Here is a 22,883-nt window from a genome sequence, read left to right on the forward strand (position 1 = left end):
TAGATTGGAAGCCGACCCCAACATAGTTGGGAAAAGGCCAGGAAGATTTTGATAACTTTGGTCAGTCGGAATCCTTAGATGTAGCGGAAAGTATTGTAGTAATCATATAGTAATATTCTGTTCTTGAAGGAGCGGATATAATAATAATAATGCCAATGCCAAATAATGGAAGCGGCCATAAAATATATCTCCGTGACCAATGCAGTGAGACGTAGTTAAGAAACACTACAGATATAAATTGTGAAGCATCAGTTGAAAAGCATAGCAAAACGTTTGTCAACACGATCTACAGGTCACCACAGAATATAAATGACCGGTATTCTTAAATAGAGAGACGCAATTAAAGTTGCCAGATGATAAATATAGAACCGTTTAAAGATGTTGCCATATTAATATTACATGTTATACACGATCATAGACCCGTTAGAGATTTCTGATAAAGATCTAGATATAATTAGCGGTAAAAGACAGGGATGATGCGATTAAGAGTATTGGAAATTTTCATTTTAATCAGGAATAAATAGTTCGGTTTATAATTACCATCTCCTTATACCTACAGCCACTGGAACTGTTTGGATGGTAGTTGGTTTTGGAAAACAGGGCAACGGCCAATCAGTCATATCTCCAATCACCGCATTAGTAACGACAACGCCAATAAAATCCAGAACACAGCTTCGATTAACTTTGATATATGTAATTATTGGTTACTAACAATTAGGCTTACCCAGTTTTCTTAACAAATCTTGACCACGGGAACAATTCCTTGCACTTGGAAAGATTGGCTTCGCACAATTAAAGTATAGTCTATTTGGTGATCTATTTTAGTTTTGTTTGATCAGATTGAAGTTCCTACTGTTCGTACTGTAGTTATCATCGGCATTATAGCATGTGCGAGAACATCATACACGTTACCTTATTCGGTTAGGGCGTCTACACATCAGCACACATCCATATCTGTTTATTGATCAATCGCTTAACGGGTCGTTCTAATCATTTTGCGTTTGCAATCTTAATGAATATCCGTACGATGGGGCTGACAACGCGCGGTCGCTAATGTGTTACCAGCCTTAAACGCTGATTGCTAGAAAGTTCGATGCGGGATTAATTAGTGTGTGGTTGCACGCATTAAATTGGCGAAGTTTTGCAAGGCTTTGAAATTGTATGTTACGATGTTGCGACAGCTTTGTAATATCATTGATCTTTTGTTTATTTGCTGTTATGATTAGAACTTTGGTGGAGCTTGTAGCGACGCATTTCAATAATTAAATCAATCTATCTGTTTAATGCCAAAATGAATATGGATAGGTCACTTAATTTTTTTAAAATTTTTAACTTCGTTATGCTTTTCAATATGGCCTCACTTCGCCTTTATCTTGTTCTAGATATACCACAATCTACTGAACTCTATTACTGTTTCTGACAGGCAAACAGTCAGTTTAATGTATGTGATGAAAGAGAGCATTGTCAACCACATAGCAAAATATCAATTGTCGCATTATAATAATGATAAAAGGTTCACAGCAAGCAGCAACATTACGAAACGGAATCACACCTACTCCACTATCGACCTATTACATAAACTTTAAATAATACTCTACATAGAAATAACTTTATCGCGCGTATATTCTAAACGCTTTATCTAAAACTACAAGTAGGAATTCTTCCTACATTCAGAATTCACTCCGAGGCCATACGAAATAAACTTGCTAGTACATTACTATAACTTCAGTGCCCCATTCATACGACAATTCCAAGATAATAGGCATTCTAAGCGAAACAAAATTTCCATACATACTTTACTCAAGCACACTTTGTAATAAGTAAAACGATAATTTCCCTATAAATTGTACAATAAAAGCAAAATATTTTACATGCAAATGAGACTATATGCGTAATAATCAGAAAACGGTCGATTTGTACGACAAATATATTATAATGAAACGCGCAGCTTATTACGTCAAGCGAGTTTATGTGGCCTATAACGTTGTATCGGGGGCCAATACTAAGGTTCTATTAAGCGCACTATCAGTAATAATATCTATGTGATAGAATGAAATGGTGCGCTCGATGTTGGTCCTCTTATGAGGTTAGAATATCGCTTTCGCATATCAGAATTGCTAATAAACGTAGGGAATGTGTGCCAGGCTGGTGCGCGGGCCATGCTTATTAGTGAGTCGACGGTGGCGCCCCCGAGACAATCGCGGCGCCGCGCTGTACTAGATTGGATATGGGCCGACGGTTGACGATCGCGCTTTGTTTCGCACCTGTTGTTTAGAGTTTGTTTATTGGCTCAGCTATGATTTATTGTTTACGGATGTTAATGAACAATAATATTTATGATGCTTGTAGATGGAGGTAATTATCGTTTTAATGTATAGGATTGTGAAAAATCCATGACTAATCATTTCAAACACTGGAATGCTTTGTTACGTAAAATTAAATCCTTCAGAACCCTATCTTTATGTCTCTGTATCCAAAACACATCAGAGAGCAATCAACCAAACAAAAACTTTTTACTATACTATTTTCTTCACCAACAACATAACACTGGCAACCAGAACACCGTTAAATCGAACTCCAGATTTAAAAAAAGAACTGTGCAGCACACCTGCTAGGAAGCGGCGTCACAATATAGGTTACGGACACACGGTAGCTGCCCATCGCATCTCGCATGCATCCAGTTTATAGATAAATGATACAGATACAACGCAACATTTAAGAATATACGATAGCGAGCCTCAGGGAGTTCATTCGTATGTATCTAGCCTTAAATCGCTAATAGCGGTAGGCCGTGTTAATTTATAAGTTCACGCTTGCTTCCTTTTTTGGGTAGGCAGGGCTGTAATCGGTAATGATGCGTAGTTTGGTTTAAGTGGTATGTATGATGTGGTGATCAAAGGCTTGGAGGCGTGGCAATAATGTGATGGCGTTTAGTTAAGGTGGGATTACACACGTCATCGGTATTATAAAGTGATCTTTAAAAACGGCTTGTGAAAAAATGAATAGGTATTTAGAAATAATTTAAGATGTTAGCCATAATTGCCTCCGAGATCTATATTATTTTTGATGGAAAATAGAATGTCAATTAAAAATACTAACCTCAAACTTTTTCTTTTATTACGCTGTATGTTGCCTACATCTTGATGAATTTTACGTAAGGTCTAGCGCTGGTACAATTGCTTCAAGTAACAAAAAAAGTGGTATCGATTGCTGAATGAAATTCAGCAATCGATACCACTTTTTTTTCCAAACTGGACAATCCCTAACCATTTACGTACCTCTTTTTTTCATAAACTAAAAAACTTAACACAATCCTTATACCATGTACACAGTTTATCCATCCTCCTGCCTTTCCGAATTCTATTTTGCGTCGGCGCAGCATGTTTTCTCCTACCAGAAGTTCATTATTCCCATCAATATTCCCATGTCTTGTCAAGACTCCTGTATCACCATATAAGTACTTATCAGTACACAACGTATCATTCTAATTAAGAGCAAGCTGCTACTACTTCATTAGGCTGACGTTACTGATTAGACCAGGGTACTGATAAAGTTCGCGCTTGGCAGCTCGTATGTGTTCGTTGATGATAACATCATCTACGTAATTGTTGTATCGTTTATTGATGGTTAATAAGATTGTGTTGACGGGACTGGTACTGGGTGTACGATTAAGGAGCAGGTTGAAGAAGATGTGTTAATTGTAGGTGTGAGTAAAGATATGTTAGGTGTTTTTTCATGGTTTGCGAGTGAATGTCGTAGTAGGATCTGAAGTGTTTCTTGAGTTGGTGATAATTCTGAAGCTGTTGCTAAATTTCAAATGACAGCTAAAACCAATGAAAAAGATGATAGAAAAGAAATAGGTTGGCAAAAGGATAGAAAAGAACATGAAAGAAAGTATTAATGATTTACCGCGTGTTGCTCAAAATACAGAAATTGATACAGCCAAAAACAATGAATTCAATAATAATCTTATAATATCAAACGCCACACAAAAACAATTACGTAACTAAACACAAAAGCGAATACTTCGCACATTACCGCAGGGACATTTTGTAAGCTCTGTACAATTGCAATTACAGTGCAGGCGCCGGCCACTGACAATTTGTTTTGTAATGCTCCCTTTACCAATTAATGTGTATGTGTGTGTGTCGCAACGCTATGCGTAACCTGGGTGTGTAATTATCTAGGTAATTAATATTTTAGAGTCTGGCTGTTTTAATTGGTATGTGGTTTCGTGATTTTGTGTTTTAGTCTGTGTTTGAGTAGTGCGAATAACTAGATATTTAAAAAAATAGAAGTTTTAGAGAGGATCAGATTGCTTTCTTATTTTCATCAGATTGAGAGAAGAAGAAAAAGAAGATGCTAAATAGATTTCCAATATAGTACGTTGTGTGTTGTGGTGAAAACTAGCAAATCATGAAACATCATCAAATCTTAAAGTTGAAGTCAACCTTAAACCGTTATGGACGGAGTACACAAACCTGTGGATTACCCCTTTCCCATAACTTCAGACAGTAACAAAAAGCCTACAGTTACCTATCATCACTAAGAACAATAAAACTAACAGGACAATTTACTCGACTGATTTCGCGTAGGTTCACAGCAATATCTCAAACGCTCAGAAAGCTAAACATAATGAACATGGCTTTATAGAAATACTAATGGTAAAATCGTAAAATGAACTTAGTTAAGATACTAAAGCTAATGAAATTGGAACCAATCAGCTGACTGTTGGTATAAAATAATTATTTCCGCTCCAAAACATGATTGCAGTAAATGCATCATATGCAGTGAGTGATCTATTTATCAGAGGAATTGATGTCAGTGATGAAAGAGATGGTTAGACGACTTTTAATATGGAATCAAATAGTAGAGTAACCAAAAAACAGTATTGTATAGAGAAATTGCATAATCAGAAATTATGGATCAGAGAAGGACTTAACTACTTGAGTTGCTACCCATTGAGTGAAAGCCCACAAGATAAAGTTGATGTTGGAATTAGTAACGGACCCAAAACGAAACAAGACGGTCTAGAATATAAGTATGTAGATAGGAAAGAGCAAAGCGAAAACCTAACTTATCCTTTCTAAATGGCAAACAAAACAAACAAACAACAACAGCAATAAACACATAAAACGTTTACCATATTAATATAATTAAACTTAACTTCAACATGAATGAAAATCAAGATAAGGGCGGGTCCACACAACACGTACGACGGTCGTGAGTTAGGGTTGCATAAGGCTGGTTAAATGTTGGATAATAAAAGTTTAACGCGAAAGTAACAATCGACCGATCTCGCGTCGTGACCGTTACAGATAAGTGGACATGTGGACTTGCATAAGGTTATACGGCTATTGTCACATGGGTACCGAAAATTTTGTTAGAATATAAATAAGATCTTAAAACTCACCTAAAAATTACTTTCATAAATATAGTTTTATCACCGCTTGCGCTTCTAGTTTTAGCGAACATCCAATAAAAAAGTTGATCAATTTTGCACATCTATAGAGGATCATAAGTTCCTTATTAGGATAGAAAACTTACAGCAGCAAGATTTTGAATGTTTGTAAGAAACATATCCATTAGCATCATGACCCTTGACCAATTCAATTTTGTCAATGACAGTACTTGTAAAATGAGTCAGTTTTCATCTTTGCCCAAAATAAAGCAACTAATTCATTCAAATACCAGCCTCTCACATATGAACTAATCCTAACTCCCTCGCATCATTACTGTGACATGCCACTACACGTTTATATGCGCTAGCGCCATTCCTTACATTACGACCAACAAACCAACAATAGCTAGAACTGTACGTAATACCCAGTTTATAGTAATTGCTTGTATCAATATAGGCCAAAGCAGTCGTTTCATTTGTAGGTCGTTAGATGCTTGTAATTGTTCGACACTAAGGAAGTGAAGCTGGTGGGGTTTAGAATCTTAATGCCTGAGGAGATTAGGATGCAGATGGTGCAGTAAATGAGTTGGATTCATTTGTAGGTACTGTGGAGGCTGTTGATGATGACCTGCATCCTCATCATCACCATTAGATGATGAGGATGCAGGTCTAGTCAGCTCTATAGAATCGAGTACCTGGTGTGAGGATTTCTAAGAGCCTCTTGTCACAGAGGAAGATCTAAGCGTGGAAGTGTCTAAAAGACCAGTTATCATAGAAAGAGTCAAGGGCTTAGGAGTAGGAGAAAATAAAGAAGAGCTGGAAAATAACTGTGAAGAATATTGATAACACATACAGGAAAATATAAATTGAGTAACTATAGCCTTGTATAGTTCATCGACACGTCAAACTTAACTCAGCAAAGTAAACAATAAAATATCAACTTCCATAAAGTTGCATGCAGTTTAATGCCTACAGATCTGATTAAAGGCAACACTCATAATATTGTAGCGAATAACGGACACCATTGTACGAAGTCGACTTTTGTAATTTCATACTCGGCGGAGCATAAAAACTTTTTACTGTCATTAGCACATTATTAAACAATTACATGAACATAGCTTGGTAGTAGGATTTTATTGCAGTTGTTTAGATTTATATACCGTATAAATAAATGCATTGTTACGAAGGCCAGTCTGATGTAAGGTAGAATGTATGCAGAAATAGGTTCGGTATTACCCTAAACCTACGCGACGCTGGCAGTATTACATGAATAAATCGTGTAGTAATGTTTCGAATAAAGATAATTGTTCAAATAAATTATTATGGTCGTATAATAATATGGCCGTCAGTCTTGGTCTTTTTTCGAAAAGATAGGAGAAATGGCATATGAAAATTTTCGAAAATACATAGTTGTTTTAGGATGAGTGATAGAAGAAGCTGGATGCATCAATCTGAGTAAGTGGTGACATGGTACAAATTAGAGATTATATCCTAAAGAAGACAATCAATGAATGGACTGATGATGATTATGACTGACAATTTGGCACATAAGACGTTTGACAATTTTAGACCCTGAATTCATATAAATAAAGTGTTTATTAGTAAACATAGTGCAGGCCCATACAATGCGGACAGATAATCAGGTGTTACCCGGTACCCTATAAAACGCGGAATGGAAACGCCACGGGACTATACTGATACAGGGTGCTTTGAAACTAGCAAATTATTATAATTTAATTGCCAATACATAGGAGGAGTGAGTTGGTTAATTGTAAGGTAACAATAATGTCTTCTAAATCAAGATCATAAAGTTAGTAAGAAGATATGTAAGGATATATGCCATGGTGTATGGTATTTATTTTGCCTCTAGAAGACAACAAAAATTGCATGCTGTTGAAGTTTCGGCGATTTCGTTTGTCAAGTGCTTCTTAACTTCTATGTTTTCTCCCACTCTTTCTCGTTATCATCAAACGAATTTTAGGTCCTCATATTTATGCTTTTTTGCGATTTTTAAACGTAGATATTTTAAACAGGTTGACTTCTTTGTCTGTTTCTCAAAAAAAATATTGCAAAAGCCAATTTATCAATAATTCTAAACGAATAGCAGTTGAAACAATCTCGCGCTGTATAATATGTTTCTCTTACGGTACATTGTCCTTCGTATCGTGGGTGCTACCGCTCGCCCACGGGCGCGGACGCGGCGCAACACACATACGTAGCTTAGGGTTACCGAGTGCGTTTGTGGGGGATTTAGGGTTCTGGGAATAGAAATTGTGTTTTATTGGAGATTTCTGGTGGTTTATACGGTAAGTTACAGGTCACGTGGCGATGGATCAAAAGGATGATCGTGTATGGGTGACCATCTTGTGATGACGTCGTGGCCCTCTTTACGAGTATTTGAACATCTTTGACAGTAGTTACGTGTAGTCAGAAGTGAGAAATTTTTACAACCTGTTATCTCATGGGTTTTGGGTTGGTCAAGTAACCGAGTAGGAGACTAGGCCAATGGTTTGGCAGAACCTTATTTACATACTTATCTTCACACATTTCAGGTTTTGGAAGGGATGTTTCAGTATCACATACAGAGTCCACGAATAAGGTTACCAAAATTGGCTTCAGGTAGTCCAATTCCAGACAGTGTAAGGCACTTTATGCCAGATCTGGGAATTTCAAGCAGACCCTCATAGCTCTTGTAATCAATATACCGCTTGAACGTGTGCAATATTTTTGCAACACTTCATTGTAAGTGGCAGCCCTACCCTGTTACAGTTAGAAGGTGCCTGAGCTTTATCATTTTAATATTATAATGATATTAAACAAACTTTATGCCCCGTAACGGTTTTGTGCTTTGGATTATTATTCAATTTTAGTTATGAGCCTTTAACATTTTTGATTTTGTATCAGTATTATATTAGTTTCGCAGTACATGAGCTGAGTTTATGACGCTTTTGTTATTGTTATCACCTTTAATATTGCTTTTAATTAGGGTTGAGGATGTCAGATAGGCTGAAGGTATTTCGTAAAACACTGGTACTCAGAGGGTCAAATAGGCAGCTCCTTTTAGACTGGAAGCCAAACTCAACATAGTTGGGAAAAGGCTAGGCAGATGATGAACTATTTAAAAATCAACAAGATTTACATGCCTGCTATGTTTATCTCATAATATAATACTTTGTGTGTATATTTTGTAATGGTACAATGTTTTAAAAACTGTAAGGGTCTTCCGAATGTAAAAAAAGAAAAGTCTGCCATGTCTAGCCTTAATAGTAGTTATGTTATCAACAAGGCTTCAGTCTACATCAGATAGAAATTAAAATACCAATAGTCGTTAGCGAACCAATGAAAAGCAATGTGCCAGTTAGGCCTAAAATAAAACTGTACTGTTATACGTAGCAATGGAATAAGGCCTTGGAGACACTGAAGAAAAAAAGGTAGGCCGACAGACAGTTTTACTAACTTATTTTTGAAATTCCGAATCTATAGTTGAGTAAACATATCGATAAATACTTGTCACGGTAGACTGTGAAATCACAAGTATCGGTAGAATTAGGATAATTATACGGTAAAATAAAAATGCAAAAGTTATTACAATTTTTTCGTTTCCCTATACCTAAACATCCGAATCTAGAGCCTCCTCTATTTTGGGACATCGGTTGAGACTGGCAAAGTTCTTATTACCAACTGCGTAACGTTATCGGAGGTTATGTTGTGTTATTAATGACACACGAGCTTTCCCTCTTATTTTATTGAAGACGCTAAACCATACTTCAGCTAAATAAATCTAGTCTAAAGCCCTAAACCTCAGCAGCTTTGCACTACTTACTAAAGTATAACTTATAGTCAACTTACGATGCAAAGCCGTATATGCTTGATATGAATTCAGCGTATTTATGAGGAGCAAACTCCTTTGAAATGCTGATTGCAGTCTGAAGATTGAAATATGGGGCTGCTAAGCATATGGCATATGAAATATTAGAGAACTGTTCACTGTTAGGTTATGTAAAGTAGTTGGAGACGAGTGTTCTGAGTATTCGGAATGTAACGGTCATATCTATATGTTGACGTAGCATCGATATATCGAGAGCATCTTTAGTGAGACGTTGTTGAATGTTTGGTTTGGTACATAGATTTTATCGAATGGTCTATTTCTAGCGTACTGTAAGACAGGTCTTATCTAGCTACTAGGTACAGAAATATTCCTGATTCATAGTTTGCTAAACCACAAGCAAGTGCACATTGTTTATTGACGCAAAATGTCCCAAACGCGCACCTGGTCAATCCTTAACAAATGCAAACTTTTTGACTATAAATCATTGCAAGTCAAACCTTACCACTTCATTTGCACTTTGCTTAACAATAGCTCTGTCTAAAGTTTACTTATGCATCGTTTACACAAGGCGAGTGAGTGGCGCAAGTCACTCGCACGGACCACTCGATGGATTATCATAACATTATGAGTAACGGCCCTACCACTGGTTTACGATGCGGACAGCTAACGTGTCGTATGCAAAACTGATTGGCGAATGCGAATAAATTTCTAGAGATAAAGAACTTGCTTGAACATTAGTAGTGGTAAACAAACTTGGTTTAGGAAAGAAAATAAGGTAGGCGCGCGATGTGTACTACAGATAAGTGTTGTACTATGCTAAATCGTTATTAACCTAACTAATCTTGATATTCCACTGCATAGGGCATGGTTAACATTGCGAAAATTATCATTGTTAACAATGAATATTGTAATGGAAATTATTGCAATGTTTTAGATACTGCAAAGTTTTACTGGGCGAACGAAAAGCAAAGATAAGTTTATTAGTGTGTAATTCATAAGTTCAGATAATAGTACGAATAATTTTAAAGCTCTAGCGTACGTAGTGACAAAAGAACTTTTACTATCTTTCGGCGCTCAGTTCACACAAGTCGGCTTTTAAACGGTCCACTGTCTCAACCAATGCATTCGCGGCACCTAGAATCAGTAAATAATCATATCACATTCAGACAATGGCATGTCTTAGGTTTAACCTTTATCACTATAGTCTCTATTCATAACGTTTGACACTTGACACGATCAAACGGAGCATGAGCGATACAAAACATATTTATCTAAAATTTTGATATGTAGGGCTAGAAAAGTAAAAACTTTAATACAAATTGTAGAAACTCTGTCACATAATAATATTGATGGTTCTTGACGTTTGAAAGGAAAATCAAAGACGAAAGTGGTTGTTACTTCTGTTCAGTTCAAATATAAACTTTCTATTTTTGTTCAAGTTTTAATTATCAACAAATATTTTTTTTTTCAAACTGTTCTGAGCCTAGATTGTCTACATGTACGAGATGCATCTGTCAAAATCATCTTGTCTCTTGACAGAAACATACTCATCGCTTACACTAACTTTATGCCCAAAACAAAAAAACAAAATCGCATCACAATATTCTTACAGTAACTAACATTTAGCGAGAGTGTCAGATACAAAGCAGGACACAATCGAGCACACATCGTGTCCGCACTACCCCGTGATTTGTGGACACCGCTGTATCAACATCAACACCGCTCGTTTGCGCAGATTGTTATTTACCGCGTTAGGGCAAGTCCACACTAGTGCATCACAGATATAGAATAGTAGACTGATCAATCAATTGAGCTACTCCAAAAAATACTACTACAAAATTTTTACGTACCTAGATACTCGTAACATATTAACGCCTGTAAGTCTTTTGTCGACCCCTATCTTTTTTCACACAACGATTTAGGACTTTTCTAATGATATATCGTACTTTGTTATACATTCCTAGGCAAAATTGCCTGTTCTCCTTTGCGTTTGACAATTCGAGGCTACTAGAGTGTTAGTTTTTTGGACTCATACCACATACACATAGTTATCTGTAACGCATTGCCAATCTATCAAACGGTAGTGGGATTCTAAATCTATGCTCAGCATGGACTCGCTACTCCTATTCTATCCACCTATCCACACTAGTGCATACTCCGCATTCTGGCCTCGCTTCTCCTATTAATGAAGGAATGTGGCCGTAATTTCAAATTGCTGTTTTAGTATGCGTTTATTAGATTACACTTCACGTGCATTCTTGGTGAAGAGGATCCTACATTTTGTAGTGTTCGAAGCTGCACTAGTTGGTATCCGACTATAGGTTTATGAATTCAATACGAGCATACCTGGGTGATGCCCTGTTTTAAAGTAACTGGACAGGTAGACTACGTAATTTCTGCATTTTAGGATTGGTGTAGTTGAAATAGATAAAATGGCAAGCTTGATAAGACTAAAAATGATTAAGAAGAAGAATGAAGCACATTCAAATTCGTTAAACTCACTCTTATGTGAATCGGTTACAAACGCCTCTTAATCAAACAATCATTGTAATAAGCAGAAAATAATTGAGAGATATAAATAAAATAATACCACACTGAAACCAAGCATCGAATCAGACGTAAACAAAGAAGTTCAGTAATCCTATACTGTTTACCTGCAACGTTGCCACTTACCATACATTTGACAAATCCCACTGATTAGAAAATCGATGCTTGAGAAAAACGCAGGGTGCATTATTAGTAGGGAGGTTTTTTGTACCTACTCCATCCCCTTTCTTTTGAAGACGCTGTTTAGACCACCTGTGGTGAGCAATATTTGAATATTGTTCACGCATGCACGCCACGCGATATTTTGCTCAGCTATTTTTCCTTGTAATTCTTTTTGGGGTAGGTCATCAATCATTACCGTATCATGCTCGTGATGTTTTACTGTTTACGTAACCCATTTGAACTAATTTGTAATGGACAACCATGTTGAATTTAGTCTTCTGTTTTAGTTTAGCTTCATAGATTCATAGAAGAGTTGAGGAGGATTTAGAATCTGTCGTAACTTGACGATGTTACATAAAATCGGATTTTGATAAATAATGGTTAGTGCTGCTGCATGTTGAGAGGTAGAAAGGTCTAGACTGAGAAGGTTATGAAAGAAGGGTAAGAAATAAATCAGTAGATATAGAGGATAATGGCGTCCACGGCCGATTTCGGCCACGGTGGCTGTTCTCAGTCGGTGAATCAATCACCTACTTCCAGACTACGGGCTACTTTGTGAAAGTTTAAGAAAACCCACAACGCGATTTCGGCCCGACCCGGAAATCGAACCCGAGACCTCGAGCACAGCAGCCGCGCTGGCGACCACTAGATCAACGAGGCAGGCAACGAGCAGTCAGAGGATAATACCAATGTAACAATGAAGGAAAAACAAACATTAACAAGGCTCGGTAATGATAAACATTTCTTTTCTAAAATAACTTAACCGCATAGTCCCCATACCAATATCAAAGTACTTAAGCCATTACGTAAACACAATCAGCATGTATTTAACGGAATTGTATGGCGTCTGCTCCATATTGAGCGAGCGATAGTGGTCCGACCTTGATTCCTTCTTAAGGAGTTGCCTGAAGTAGCTTGAGTCTAAGTAATGGCTATATTGTCACAGTTGGAGTAAGTACTCAGAGTAATGTGGTAGAAAATTTTAGTTGGTGATTAGATCATTTGAATTTATTTTTCGGGAGAAAGAAATGGATTGGTATGGTGGATAGTGAACTGTCAGTGATAGTCAAGTCTTCTTCTCGAAGCAACCAAAGGGGTAACTTGGAAAGTCCCCTAGTCGGAGTTATTTAAATCCAGCTGATTAACCTCTGCCATAAACTGCTATCATGATCTTCTTCACATCGAGTAGCTGTTCGGTTAATCACGTAACGACCCTTAGTGTCAGAGTTTTCTGACATGATATTAAAAACCCAATAATTGCTTTCGCGACCTGAACAACCAGGTAGTTGACGCTATTGATAAAGGCATCATAAGCAAAAAAGCGAAGCCCCACTGACTGTCTCTGGTCTACTTTATAATACAGTTGTACCAAGTGAAATATCACGGTACGTCTATCTTCCATAGATCCAGCACAAAAACTGCATCCAGGAAGCAAGTATGAACACTCAGCCTTACAATATATATGCATGTAGGTTAGAATTATTTGTGTACATGCCAAATCAACCTGTCGACAGTCTACTATGAGTTAGTGAGTGGGCCAATGTCTAAATTATGGTTTCTCTATGCATATGTGTCGCGGAGAAAACGCACTCGTTAGCTGGGAGTCAATGTTGATTGATGTTTGCTTTTTAATGTATGCGTGGTACCGATGCTGGTGGTTTGGTTTTTATGTTTTGCTGTGTAACTGGTGTAGTGTATTGTAGATGTGTGTGTGGGAGAAATTGGGTTTTATGAAAGTGATAGGATAGTATCATATATGGATTTTTTCGAATGTCGGCGATTTTAAGAGCCATAACGCAAATGTGATAGGAGTTAACTTCTTTTCCTTCAAATATACCTTAATTTCAATAAAAAAATACGCTTTTATGTGGACTTGAGGGGAACGAAATTACTGGAACAATTATTCACTTTCACTTTTTACACGACATGAAAATTCTGCATATTCAATCAAATTTTAATACCAATTTATTGCAATTGCACGTTGTAACAACCTCACAATTTGTGCGCAACATATCGTCCTGTACAAAAGTAAACAGTGATAGTTAATAACGTGGCGCTTCAGCTTCAGCACGTAGGATAACATCTGTAGTGTTTGTTCAGCTCAAGCACTGGGTAGCGTGTCATACTGTTGGTTTAGCTACTGGCCTATTACTTTGTGTTCTTAGAAATGACTTAGGAATAAATATAGAAATCAAGTAATCAAAAGAAATAATGTTTTCTATAAATCGTAAGTTTTTTAAATCATCATCTCATCCTCATAAGGGCTCCCAAATACTGCAAATTGGGCTAAAATTTGTATGGAGAGGAACATTTCACGTGCACATTGCAACGGTCGATGGAATTTGTAATGCTGTAAGACTCCCTTTTATAAGGTTCCTAGGTAACCTACTTACGTTTTAATTTTTTTTAAGTTAACTCATTTTTAAGCAGCTGCTGTTTTTAATCTGGATAAAACTTTACTCCCATACGAGCAATAGGAATCAATTCACCAGTTTTAAAATACAAAAACCACCATTTACCCCACATAATCTGAGCTTCATCTCACCATTACTTATCATGAGCCTAGCATATGCAAATCAAATCGGCCAGCGAGCTATAAATAACAAAGTTTTGATTAGAAAACCCTTTATATCGGCATGTATATTCATATGTACATTCATTATGTATATCTGATGTATTCGAACAAGATACATGTATTATTGATGTGCAACCGGATCGCTTCTAGGAAAGTAGTTGATCATTTTAATAATAGATTTTCTTGGCTTCAAACTGTACTTGGGTTGTTGTTCTGCAGGAGATGGTCAATTGTTTTTTTTTATTCGAAGTTTAAAAATTGATTTTTGTTTTTTTGCCGAAATGCATAGAGGGCATCATCATCTGCTTTTTTTCAACTATGTTGGGTTCGGCTTCCAGTTTAACCATATGCAGCTGAGTACTGGTGTTTTACAAGGAGCTTCTGTTTATCTGACCTCCTCTATAATCAGTTATCCGGTAACTTAACACCCCTAGGTAAAACTGGTTGTCAGACTTACTGGCTTCTGACTTCCAGTAACGACTGGCAAAGATGTCCATTGACTGCTTCTTCGTTTGAAGATTTTTTTTTAATAGGAAAGGTTGGTCTTTAAAAATGAGTGTGTAAAAACTCTTAACAGGTTAAAAAATGTCCACATAAAAAAGTCAGTTTTGCCAACAGATCGTGTGACAGGATGACAATAAAATTAACGTTTATGCTTATGTTTAATGCACGAATACAATTAGCTATATCCGCTCATAAATGTACATTTACAAATACGACGAAATGCACTCCGCGAGCTTATTATCTTTATCTCGTATGTTAACGGATGACTTTTGAACATGATTGTACCAGTTTTAGTTTGATTATGCAGTTCCTTTTAACCGATTTACTGAAGAGTGTCTCAATTATGATGTTCGTTTGTTTTTATTGTAGATCAGTGACCATCATCATGATCTGCCTCGCCCTATCCCAATTATGTTGAGGTCGGCTTCCAGTCTGACCAGATGCAGCTGAGTACTAGTGTTTTACAAGGAGCGACTATCTGACCTCCTCAACAAAGTTATCTGAGCAACCGAACACCCCTTGCTACTAGACTGGTCGTCAGGCTTCATCGTCAGACTTTCTGGTTTCTGGCTAGCCGTAACTAGACATGGGAAAAACGTATCATTGAAAAGAAAAGATTGATATGTATCTTTTGATCACTGGGATATGTATCACTCTTTTGTATCTCTATATCCTTTCGAATCCGCGAGTGACATTGTACTGTTGCTCAGAGTGACTCGCTTCGTTCAATTCAATCCAATGTATCACTAAATCAGTACGAACTAAGAGTGATAGATTCGTTTAGGATAGATAGATTCGTATATCAGTTTATAATATTTTTAAGTTTATTTTTTTTTTATTTTTAAGTTTCTATTTTTCATTTTGAATTTAAGTTTACGATTTATGTAATTGGCTGTTAAAGCCGTGTAAATCGAATAAAAAAATAAAAATAATGGTCAAACACTTATTCCCGGTATCGAGAAAGTGAGACAGAACATTCTAAGTAGGGAAGTGCGAAAGAGATGTCTGGACTTTCCGATGAGAAACCGTGACGCCAGCCGCTCAACGCTGTGTGTGCGAGTGAAACACAGATACAAACGGACGACGGATTGAATGTTAAAGATACACTGATACATTCGGATTTGAACTGATACAAAGAGTGAGTGATAAGAACGGAAAGATACATATCTTTTTTATCTATCACTCCTGAGTTACCCATCTCTAGCCGTAACTACTGCCAAAGACGTTCAAATGACACCTGTGGTGGTGACGTTATATTACATAAAATATTTTAAATGTATCTTTTAAAAAATAGAAAAAAACAGCATTCGAATTTCGAAACTGTCTGGCCGGCTACATTTATATCAGTGAGCGTGTGCGCAGTGTTCGGTCGGCGCTGCCGTCCGCTGCCAGTGACAACTGTTATCGACGCGACGGCTCGACACTACACTGAATTATTAAGGCCACATTGGACTTTGGTTTCTAATATATAGATGAATTTAGAACTGTGTTAACTAACGAATATAGAAAATTTAGAAATTAGAGCAGATGAATTCAGAAAGAAGTAAGAAAAAATCAAGACCAGAGTCTCTTTTTAAAATTACTTACAGATATAGCATATTTCTCCCTGATCATCCGAGTGATTTGATTCCACAAAAAAAAAGCTTCCTCAGAGTACCTTTCATATTTGGATGATCACTGATCTGGTACTTCTAAATCAGTAGAATTTGGTGACTACATACAAATTACCTAGAAGATCAGATGCAACTTTTTAAGTCGCCCTATAGAAGTTCAATCACCTGATTTCTTAGTTTATTCGATAGCGCCTATTAAAGACTCTTGATTATTCAAGTCCATAATTAAATATAGTTCACAAATATCTTCACACCTAAATCTATTCAAAACAATCCAGACAGCCTATATTTAGAACTATAACATTATTAACTTGCATCTATAAGCCGGTAAAACAGTGTCCACGTAGTGTTGTGCGTCAACTTTTATCGACATCGACATATCGACAGATCGACACCGGAGATTTATAGAGGACGCCAGAGGCATGTGTTAATTAATATCTAACAAGTAATATCGGGAAGTTTCTCCGAGCTCTGTGAAGTTTCACTGTTATACGACTATTTTGCTGGGGGTATTTTTGCTCTAGTTAATGTAAGACTTTTTTTAGATGATTACTGTTTTAAGGTTGGCAAGACAAGTAGGTATGGTATGGTAGGTATGGGCAGAAATGTACATTAGTAAAAAAGTAAGGGTTATTCCACTTATGCATACCTATCGATTTTTTTTAAATGAACGTTTTTTTTCGAATAGTTGTAATCGTTTTTTTCTGAATAAATATTTTTTTTTAACACATTTTGTTGACATTGATATTTTGTTTCCAGTTAGATACTTATCAATTATATTGTAATCTGTGTATCTTATTCTCTGTATTGTAATAGCAAATGTCTCCCTCAAATATTGATTTATTCTGAAACTAGCTTCTGCCCGCGACTTCGTACGCGGATCCTGTCCCTTATGCCAGCGACTACGGGGTCAGCAAAATCAAAGATCTGAACCGTCTGATATTGAATTTTAAGGGCCCGTTGACTTGAAAACAACGGAATACGGATAAACATTAGAAACGTTCCATATATTTAATTAAATTGGACTAAACAAAACGCTGAGAACTGAACCGCAATAGGCGTGATCATAGGGATAAAAGTAGTGATTCTAATAAGTCTGCATTTAAGTTATGTGGCAAAAATGTTACACGTATTATTACGTAAAAAAACATTAAATAGATGACAAAGTCGTGGTGACTTAGTGGAAGTCGTGGTGGTTTAGTGGGTAGAGAACCAATCTCTCAAGTATGAGCGTGCGTCTTTGATTCCAGGTCTGGCAAGTGCCTGCCAATGCAACTTTTCTAAGTTCGTATGTACTTTCTACGTATATTTTGGATACCAATAACCGTTATTTGGAGGGGATGTTAAACTGTAGGTTCCGGCTGTCATTGAACATTCTTGGCAGTCGTTATGGGTAGTCAGAAGCCAGTAAGTCTTACCAAGGTATGTTGGGTTGAGCGGGTAACCAGGTTGTGGAGGTCAGATAGGCAGTCGCTCCTTGTAAAACACTGGTACTCAGTTGCATCGTGACTGGAAGTCGACCATAACATAATTGGGACAAAGGCTCTTGAGATAATAACGACAATAATAATGAGATATAGGCACCGCAGGACATCTGAGGCTGATGACGGGGAGTAGCAACCCCGCGGGGCTATACTATATGCTGAGTTCTCCAGGGAGAGTATCCCCCATCTCCGGCCGGTCGGAGTGAACCATGACGGGGGTAGGTCTCACGCCTCTGGCTTGGCTTGGCCGTCCAGAGTGGAGTCGCTAGAGCAGGATTAGTAGCCCTGCTCGGAGGGTAGGTGCCTCATGGTAAGCACAGGGAGCGCGTAATCTGTGTTTAAAGTCCGCCGAGGTATCCTCACGCTTCAGGTTCCCGGGGGCCCAGTAAGTGAGGTGGCGAGTCTCCACCTGCCATTTTTACATGTACCATTGACATCCACTAACATCCCATCACAAATAGCCCAAGTAGTTTCCCTCAATAGTTAGCAATAGTTTAGCACAGAACCGGGGATTGTCTTTTTTTTAACGACGTCCACCGGTGAATGTCCTTGGGTTCATTTCTATAGTGTATAAAGGGATAATCGACGGTATTGTGTCACCATTTCATTAAAGTTGTCTCAAAAGGGCTTCAGCGTGTTGGCTTCGGCCCCACGTTTGCCTCCCAAAAATTCGGAACTCTGTAGTCCCGAGGTCTGGAAGAGACATACAAAATAATAATGAGATATAACGCAACAAAGTCGGAGAGTGAGGGCTCGTGACGCCACGTCTAAGTATGTAAAATTTGTACTAAGCAGTGACTTAACGAAGCGTTGTTGTATCTTCGTTATTATTTGTTTGTGAGAGAGAGAGAAAAGAAAAATACGTGTCCATTATTTTAGGATAGGATTCACCATACCTATTTCATAACATTCATTTCTATACATTTCAAGTGTAGTATTGCTCTTGAAGTTTCATATCAGGTGTTCCAGATCTTCGATGTTTATACATCAATAGAGAGTGCTTATCAGATTGAACCACTTTTGCTAAAACGTCATATCTTCATATGCTATAGTCTAGCTGGACTCCTGGAGTTCCACATCAGGTGTTTTACACCTTCAATTTGTATAAGTCAACAGAGAGTGCTTATCAGATTGAACAACTTTTGCTAAAACGTCATACCTCTATATGCTATAGTCTAGCTGGGCACCTGGAGTTCCACATCAGGTGTTTTAGATCTTCAATTTGTGTAAGTCAATAGAAAGTGCTTATCAAATTGAACAACTTTTGCTAAAACGCCATACCTGTATATGGTACAGAGAAGCTGGGCTCTTGGGGTTCCACATCAGGTGTTCCAGATCTTCAAATTTATTATCTCAACTAAAAATGCTCATCACATGAAACAATTTTTGCCATGGCACCATTTTTATATCTCTTATAGTTTTGTTGGTCTGTTGGAGTTCTGCATCAGGTCGTCAAGTTTCGAAGATATATTATAGCCTATATGTTGACCAGGCTTAATACTGACACAACAAAGAAAAAATAATTGAAATCCGTTCAGTAGTTCCGAAGATTAGCGTGTACAAACAAACAGACATACAGACATACAGACATACAGACATACAGACAAACAGACAGAATTTTTTTTTTGGATTTGTGCTCCATTACTGTTTCTAAACCCCACCCAATTATTATTTTTTAAATATATTCAATGTACAGACACAGTTTTTTTTACAGATTTATTATATGTATAGATCTTACAACTACTCACGCATTGAAGAAAATGACCACCTAAATTGGCAAACAACATGAAATCCATAGCTTCAACAAAATTCCTCAGAAGGGAGTTCAGTTTATAAAGTTAAGCTCTTGTGCTATAAAGACCATAGCTGTGCCGTTTTATGGGACACTACAGGAGATACAGCCGATTTATGGCAGTTTTCAAAACAACCACTAATTGTTTTCTCTTTTAGTCTTTGGGTGGGACTAAGAAAACTGTGGAGTTGGTTAAAGCTAAAATATTTTTCAGATCATATTTATCGGATGCCTTTATTACAACATTAATTCATAACTATTTCAAAGGACAGTGTTAAAATTTCAAAAAAAAAAACATTGTCTTCTTACACAGTTTATTAAATTACCTCTCATGAAGTCAAGTTATCATCACATTTGATCAAAGTTCAAAAAAAAACTTTTCAATACAAAAACTTCAGATAATCTCTCGCATCTCCACAGCATCAGATAACACAGTATTTAGCTAAACTGCTAAAAAGATAGGGTTGATAGGTTATTCTTATTTACGTGAACGTCGCCTATCTCTCGCCAGGACATAGCATTGTGCACGGCCGTATTCATATGTCAACACTCGATTTATACCTTTACCAACTTAACCCTACACTTCAACAACCGAAAAAATACACTACCTCACTCTTAAGACTGTTAAAATAAGACCTAATTTTGCACGTCTTTTGCGTTTGGTGAGAGCAAAAGTAAGGTGGTATAAAACCTTGGAGATCAAATGTATGGTGACTTGGACCCGCCTCTTCGTAATGCAAGCAGTTTATTTATTACTATTGTTAGGTTAATTATTTTGCATTGAGTAATTGTTCGTTTGATGGACTGTGTATTCAATATTGTGTGGGATAAACTGTAATGTGATACTGTGTGGTGTTGATTTTAGTCCAAGGAGTTTTTGTTTTGTGGTGATATCGTGGCTTAGAGGTTTTAGGAACTGGGTGACATTTATGTTATTTAGTAGTAGTAGTAAGCCTTTAATATAAGGTGAAAAGTGGTACTGCTTTCAAAACTCTATCACCATGTACGAGTTTGGATGGTCAAGTTTGTTTGCAGTATTAGGCCAGACAGGAAAAATAAGATACAGTTACATGATCATAGTCAATTGGGATAATAATTTAGTAGTGAATGCAAACGAGTTCCAATTACATGTTCAAAACGACGCATTTTTGTTCTGTTGTGATGCATTGAATTCGCAGTAGAGCAGAATATATGCATCCTTAATCCAGACTGAAGTAACTGCACCCAACACGCACAATGCAACGCTGTGAGTGTTGGCTAAAAAAAGATCATTAGAAAAATCTAATTATCTAAACTCTAATCAAAAAGAATAACCCACAACACCAACACATAAAACCAAACGACAAAAATAAACATCCACCCAACCCCTTAAGATAGACAAATATAAAAGATAGCGTCCTTCAATAATTTGAAGTTAGCAAAACACTGGACTAATCTTCCTCATCTGGAAAACGATATCCCGTAACATGATCCTCCATTGTGCTGTCTTCCCATCGAAACTCCTCGTAATTAAGTGCTGAACGGTATTAAATTACAAAACTGCTAATAAACAGCGGACATCCTCGGATTGTAAAATGTTTTCAACACATTTATAGGAAGAAAGGGGTTTGTTATTGGATTCTAATTAATTTATTTGACATTCTGTTTGATTATTGGGATGGGATTTAAGTGGAAGATGTCCCCGAATGCTACTTAATAGTCGTTGTTAGAATTCCACGTCAGAGGCCGTCAGGAAGATTTGAGAAATCTCTGACACTGGGCGTGTTAGGTGATAGACCTGTAACCTAAAGTGAATACTTCACAAGGAACAAGGATGGGATGAGGTCATTAAGACTCTGCCTTCTATTGCACCCACAACGTGACGGGCCCAGAAGTAGAACAGGTCACACTTGTCAAGATTCAACCGTGTGACCTGTCCTTGTCTAAGGTTGAAAAAAATTAAGATTAAAATTATATTACATTAATATAATACTTTGTAGCAAGGGATAGTACCTATGTAGGAAAAACTGGTAAACGTCAGTCAACATTCTCTTGTAGTATTTGTCAGGACAATAAAATCAGCCAATTACGAAATTACTACACATCATCAAAATACGCAATTATCAAACGTGTGCCATACACCATGTCCATTAAATAAACACTGTCAACAGAGAGCACTACAAAATAATTTATTTACACCACTTTTCTAATGCACCGCACATTTTCTATTGCAATAAATCAATTAACTGGTATTCTCATTAAGAGTGCTGTTATCGGGAATCGAACCCGGGACCGGTCGTCGCGTGCGCGGGCGCCGGTGAAAGTGTTTGTTTGCACACGTTCCGATGTTTGCTATAGTTGTGGCGTTTATCAAAATGTTGGAGAATATCTGAATACTTGCTAATGGTGTAGCTAAATAAAGTAGATTATTTTCATTTTTCAGGGAATTGTAATCACTGGTATTCATCTACTGGACTGGACACTGGAAGCCGACCTCAAATCATATGTAGTTGGGAAAGGCCAGTCAGATGATGGTTTTCATTTATATGGGAGCTTGAGACATAGTTGGCTTAGACAAAAGGGGCTCCTCTACCTATATATGTATTAAATAATAATGACAAAAAAATGGTATACCATAAGATAGTCAATGAATAAAAACTCAACATGGACATAAATATCAATAACAAGAAGTGAAACTCGTTCAAGTACAACCTGCTTAACATCGAACTTTTTGCGAACATACCCTGACCCACTAGAAGAGCCATTCGTAAGAACTATCATTTTAATCCAATTACAGTAGAAGATTATCATAAAACGAACATAGCGGTGCTCGTGAGTGCACATTATGTGCTTACCAATAATCATTTAATTACGAAGGTAAATAGATATCGGAATGTCCGCCATTACAATAATGTATGCGTACGACATATTCTAATAAAAACTAATGTTCGGTGCCTTATTCTGGGGATAGATATTATCAGCAGAAGTTTATTTTAT

The sequence above is a fragment of the Helicoverpa zea genome, chromosome 18 (genome assembly GCF_022581195.2).
Source record: "Helicoverpa zea isolate HzStark_Cry1AcR chromosome 18, ilHelZeax1.1, whole genome shotgun sequence".
Lineage (NCBI taxonomy): Eukaryota > Metazoa > Arthropoda > Insecta > Lepidoptera > Noctuidae > Helicoverpa > Helicoverpa zea.